Here is a 6,441-nt window from a genome sequence, read left to right as displayed (position 1 = left end):
ACACGAACTCCAGGAATTCTGAAAATAATACGGCCTAGCCTCGGCGATGCATACATGACCTTTTGGTGTAGGTGTGTCTGACTGGCCTGTCGATCGGCGGGGCCGTCCCGTCTGCTAACAAATCAGCGTGATGGACACCAACAATCTCCTATTGTCTTGCATGACACCGATACAACCTGCTCGGCGTAGACGAGGGCTATAGGTTGTGGTCGGCGTGGTTTTGGTCTACTGTGCATGATCAATGCATTACATCCGTGTTTACCGTTAATCCGTTAGGCACCATCTTTTGCCTCCATTCCTCGCCGTTTCCCGCCAACATTTGCCACCATTTCTTGCCGTTTCGCGCCATATTCTCCCGCAACATTTTCCGCCATTTATCGCCATGTCCAGACACATTCTACCGCAATTTCTCACTGGGTCCTCTATAAAAACATGCATCAATATGGTTTGATGCACAAGTGCTCCTACCCCTCCTCTTCGTCCATACAACTCTTAGCCACCATGAGTATGCCTTGCTCGGAGCAATAATTCAGGCCGACGAAGATGAAGGATGCTTGTTTGCCCCGGGGTGTGAGAGTTGAGCGATTTTGGTGCAGAGATATTGCAAAGGTGAAGGAGGCGGAGGATTTTCCAGTTAAGTTCATCGTGGAATTTTTCATGTGCGTGAACTATGATTATGTTCCACCCAGACAAACAAGTTCATCGTCCTCGAGGCCTACGGTATGTTCTAAGCATGGTGAGCAAACATAGTATCATTTTTTTTATTTTTTTATTGCAGTATCCTCCACCCCTCTGCATGTGGCACCATTGGATTGGAACAAAGAATTCTCAGTGTGCAACAAACGAGATCGAGGACAAGCATCGCCTTGCATGGGAAAACTTCAATGCGGAGGAGGAGGCAGAGGAGGCTGCTGCAAATGCAAAAGCGACAGAGATGTCTAAAAAAAACATCATGAGGAGCAACGACATTGGCTTGAAGACTGGGGGAGAGACTCATGGAGGAGGAGGAGGAGGCAAAGCTGAAAAAGAAGAAGAAGAAACAATGCGCAAGGAGGTCTGTGAGGCGGAGAGGGGTAGGAAGAGAGGAAGGCCTGCTCATCCAAAGGCAATGGAAGAACATGGTTGCCGGACTGGAAAATGGCCACGCTAGACTCAAGATCACTAGATTTCTGGCATACTAGCAATGTATCTTAATTTCACTTGAAGTGTAGTGGTATTTTTTTTTAAGTTGTAGTATAGCTTTGTATCTTAACTTCAGTTGTAGTGTACCGATGCATCATTTTGCCCTCCAATTCTTCCCACCTAACTCGTCCTGCCTAAATATTCTCGCCAATTTCTACCACCCAAGAATTCCCACCAATTTCTCCGCCAGAGATTTCCCGTCATTTTCTCCTACCCTAGATTTTCCGCCATTTCTCCTCCTCGTGTCCTATAAAACGCCCATGCCTTTCCTTTGTTCAAACCTAGTGTATTCTCTCGAAGATGCCTCCTCCTAATTGTAGTTTCAACAAGTATATGGTTGGACCTCTTATGTCATCTGCATATTCAGTTATGCGTGACAATAAGATAGATTACCTCGAGGAACTCCTCAGTAGTGTCACCCTCCTTGTTGATGTGGGTAAGATTTTTTTTCTAGGCACACAGGTATGCCTGGTCTGACTCTGGAGCGTCTGAGGTTGCAAGCAAGGTTTCACAAGCAAAAACCCATGAATGTGAAGGAACGAGATGAACTTTCAAAGTGGTATGCTTATTGGGCTGAGTCAAGCGAGGACAAAGATGATCTCTTCATGATGAGCAGCAAGGAAAATAGGCCGCTTCTTCAAAGGGCAAAGAGCTTCCCCCTCAATGGGGAAGAGTACTGCACCGGCAAGTGTCGACTCCGATGACGACTTCATGCCGAGCAACAAGGGCAAGAGGGCTGCCTCTTCAAAGGGTAAGATCGTTGCCCCCTCAAAGGGAAGAGTTCTACCACGCCGAGCATCGTCAACTCTAATGATGACTTCATGCCAAGCAGCAAGGCCAAGAGCGCCACCTCTTCGAAGGGCAAGAGTGCTCCATCGGTGTTTATGTAGTGTTAGTAGTGTTTAATTCAAGTTTTAATGTTGTTGGTACCATTGTATCTGCAAATATCTGTTGATTAGTTCCGGATCAAACGGCCAAATCGCTAGCCAGGCTGAATCATGACCATCGTTTACGCTCATTCTGGATGAGAAGTCCTGATTCCATGAATCAGGAAACGATGCATCCTCTTTGTTATCTTCTTCATCCGAATCACCACTATCACCATATTTATCTTCTTCCATTTGCCTTTGCAAGGTGCCATCTTCATCACCAACATCTGCCTCTCCACTATCAGTGTATCCTCTTGTTGCCTGAATGCTCTGACCAGATTCGTAACCACCACCTCCAGTGTGTGCTTCACTACTCCGCCTATTGTGTTCACAACCACCTCCGCCAGCGTGTGCATGGCTACCCTATCCTGATTTGTAACCACCACCTCGAATTGGTTCACTCCCTGACGAGGATCGTACCCACCCCCGCCTTCAAGAGAAGATAGCTCTTTTGCCACGGGAACATGTAAGGCGATGGGGTGAGTTCCCTTGTTTTCGCGTCCTTCTAACCAGTGCACCCACTGAGAGATCTGATCTATCCGATAGTGCATGTTTCAGGATTTAGCCTGAAACTTACTGTCAACCAATCCTTCAACTGGCTAACGGTCCATGTTTTATGGGACGTCAACTCCAACTCCAGAAAATAAAATGGATGATCATCATCCGTTGGTGTGTCACGTTCACTCTCAATGATCAGCATGATTAGATGAGCGTTCATCACCTCCCACGTCTAAGACTTGAACCAAGTGAGAGAAGGGTACTAAACAATCACAAAATGCTAATGGAGCATACTAAAAGCCAGATCAACATCCTTGTGACATGCTTCCTGGCATGCATCCTTCTCCATAGCAGGATGTGAGATTGTCTTCACAAATGTAGCATAATGTGGATAGATACCATCGTCTAGATAGTAGCCCTTATTGTATGTGTGGCCGTTGATTTTAAAGTTGACGGTCGGAGCATCTGCCTCAGCTAGCTTTGCAAACATAGGAGAGTGATGCAACACATTGATGTTGTTGTGAGTTCCTGCCATGCCAGAGGTCACAATCAACCACTGCCTCAAGTATGATGCTCTGTTATGCCCCTTGTACGTTACTTTCTGAGAAAATGGGAAACTCTTCCAACCCCATAGCATGCAATCGATGCTCTCAAGCATCCTAGAAAACCCTCTCGCTGCATTTTGTTCAAGGACCCGAGCTGTATCATCTGCATTGGATGCTCTCAAATAGTCTGGTCCAAACACTGCCACCACTTCCCTCCAAAACATATGGATACTCTCGAAGCATGTCGCCTCCGACATGCATAGGTAATCATTGGCTGCATCTGGGGAAGCTTCGTATGAAGGTATCGCATAACATCAGTGCACTTCTAAACTGATGATTCGAAGCCGTACAAGTTAGTGCACTCTTTCTTGCACATGAATTATGTGTCATACTCTGTGACGCCGAGCAAAATCAACATGAATAGATCCTTGTTCATCCTAACTTGGCGCCGATAATCCTTGGGCGTATGTGTCGTGTCGTCGGCGGAGTAGTTGGAGGCAAGCAACATTGCACCGACATGAGTTTCTTGAAATCTCTGTTTAAACTCAGTCCAGGTAAGAACTATGACATGGGTTGTCATGGATAGCATGTTTTCTCACCATGGTGCCGCTGGTCCTTTTAATAGATATGTAGTATATCTCAACTTCTCCTTATTGTTACATCCGATGCTAGAAGTACATGGAGACTATTGCAAAGATGGAGAATATTTCCAACACGCCAAAATGTATCCCTTTAAGAGGAAGGGTCACATGCGAAGACAATACCACAAAGGTATTTGTGCATCATTTATTCATGATGGCGAATACATCTCCAAGTGCAGGATGAAAGGAACCATACATGTCCAGATAGTTCTCAATGAAGAACACACCCACGTAGACAACCACAACGAAACTTAAGACCATATTATGCTACTTAGATTCAATAAATACTTTATAACTATATTATAATCAACTGCAATAAATTATATGTATTTTAAGTTGTATTTCTCATATTATTGATGCGGATATTCTTATTCATACAACTGAATATCGTCAACATATATAGTGACATCAATTCTTGCAGCAACATGGGGATGTCATCTAATTATATTAACCACTTTCACATGTGAATTCATCAAAATATTTTTTGAATATTGTGGGAGAGAAGGCATCAGACTTGAACATGTATTAGCTAGCTTGTCTTGTATTTTTCATCTCGGACTTGGTTGAATGATTCACCGGATATGATTCGATGTATGGTTTATGATGAATCACTCTTTGGCAGTTATGAAGTCATTGAAAAAAATATATATATATATATCGGTGAAACACAAAACTGTCAGTGGAAAAAATCCAACATCGGAAAAGTCGTGTCATGGATGTATGATTTGTAGACAATGGGAAGCCGAGGCCTAGCCTGAATTTCGACATTTGGAGTTGGATAGTGCTAGTGTTCAGCACAAAGGCCTGCCTCAAAAGCCCAATATACCTAAAAGCTAAGGTTGTCTTAGAAATATACACGTGACAATGAATTGATCGATATCCCAAAATTAATTCAAATTATAATTTAAATGTCAAAATACTATTGAATACTATTGATTATATATTTTAGGACAGGCTCAAGTTTAGCAGTTTAGGGTCAGGATTTTTAAAGCCAACACAAGGGGTGCCAATGGAAACATGGTTTATTTGGTCAATTAGCATATATGAGTAGATTTTTTTATCATACTAGTAAACGTGTACATGGGTTTTAAAATTAGGTATAAAATTAATTGCATGCTCATATTAGGTATGGTATCAATAACGCATTAATTACATGGATGGTGTAGATGTTGATATTTGATACTCCCTCCGTTCCTTTCTATAGTGCCTATAGATTTTTGGCACGGAAATTAGCGCAAGAGTATTTTTTACACAAGACCCCCTGGCTGAACGATTTGAGATTGGACTAAAATTAGGGAAATCGATAACTTCCTAACTTACCATAACAAATCCCACAAATCTATCTGGTTGACTCTCTATATATGTGCAGCCAGGTTTAATTAAGGAAAGAAAAACATTGCTTCCTAAATCTAAGCAATTTTGGGGCCATGCATTAGGAAACTCAATTACTTATTTCCTGTTTTGTATGGATTTTCTTTCATGCATGTCGTGTGTCGGTGGAGGGGGTAATTGAAAAAAACCAAGATACAACCTTATATTGTAAAACAAATGCTAAAAATCTATAGGCACTATAGAAAGGAATGGAGGGAGTATAATTTTGAATTGCACGCTAAACATGTTGAGCGGTCACCACAATTAGGTCATTTGATTGACCTGGTTTGAGGGCCGGGATTTCTTTAATCTGCACCTTTGGATCTTTTTTACATTGGTACAAATATAGATGAAAAAGAGTACGCGTATCAGAGATTAATGCGTCAATGCTAGGTGCCGAGATTTCTAAATTTTGTGCTTTTATTTATCATTAATGGCATTTAATCCTTGCCTTGGATTGTTGATTGTTTAGTATAGAATAAAGACACACTTATTGAGTTGGTATAAATACGATGTTATATAGACAAGCACCAGACAAAACACGCGTAGTACCACCCCCTCCCACCATGACCAGATCTATGAACCCCTTGCATACAACCATCGTACTCTCGGTTCTTCTCGTCTTCTTGGCTAATCATGTGCAATGTACAGTTTTTTCTTTGAATTTTGGTGCATATGGTTACTTTGGATGCTTACAGATTATTCTAAGTGATTTTGTAGAATATTTGCTAGTTTATATTACCACGAAGTCATACAATAACATGAATACTAATGGTTTGTTTTTTGTTGCACAGGCAGAAGCTTGGATCAAGACATGGAAAAGGGCACTAAGCCCAGTTTACTAGGTGGGATGTGCAGAGCTAGACCTTGCGGTCATATGCCGAGGTGTCAATGTTGTTTAATAGACAACATCTGCTACTCTTCACTCGCCGCATGCCTAACATCTTGTCCAGGATCTTCTTCGACCCGTATTAGTCGCTCCCCGCCCGTCTGATCTAGGTTTATGTATGCATCACATGGTTTAATTATGGAATAATGTGTATCTTTTACTCCTCGGTTATTCACCAATCAAAATGAAAGAGTTGATGATTAAGTTATATAGTGTATTCATGTATGTTCATTATATATTGGTTTAATCTATTTATTTTACTCTTTTTAAACAAAAACTCCGTTTATGGTATTTTTTGTTTCGTTAGTTAATTTGGCCATATAAATTAGAAAAGTATTGTTTGGGAGATTTAAGAGCATCAATTTCGAGCTTTGGTTGGAGCGGGC

Source organism: Lolium perenne, chromosome 1 (genome assembly GCF_019359855.2).
Source record: "Lolium perenne isolate Kyuss_39 chromosome 1, Kyuss_2.0, whole genome shotgun sequence".
Lineage (NCBI taxonomy): Eukaryota > Viridiplantae > Streptophyta > Magnoliopsida > Poales > Poaceae > Lolium > Lolium perenne.
This window is presented reverse-complemented; position numbering follows the sequence as displayed.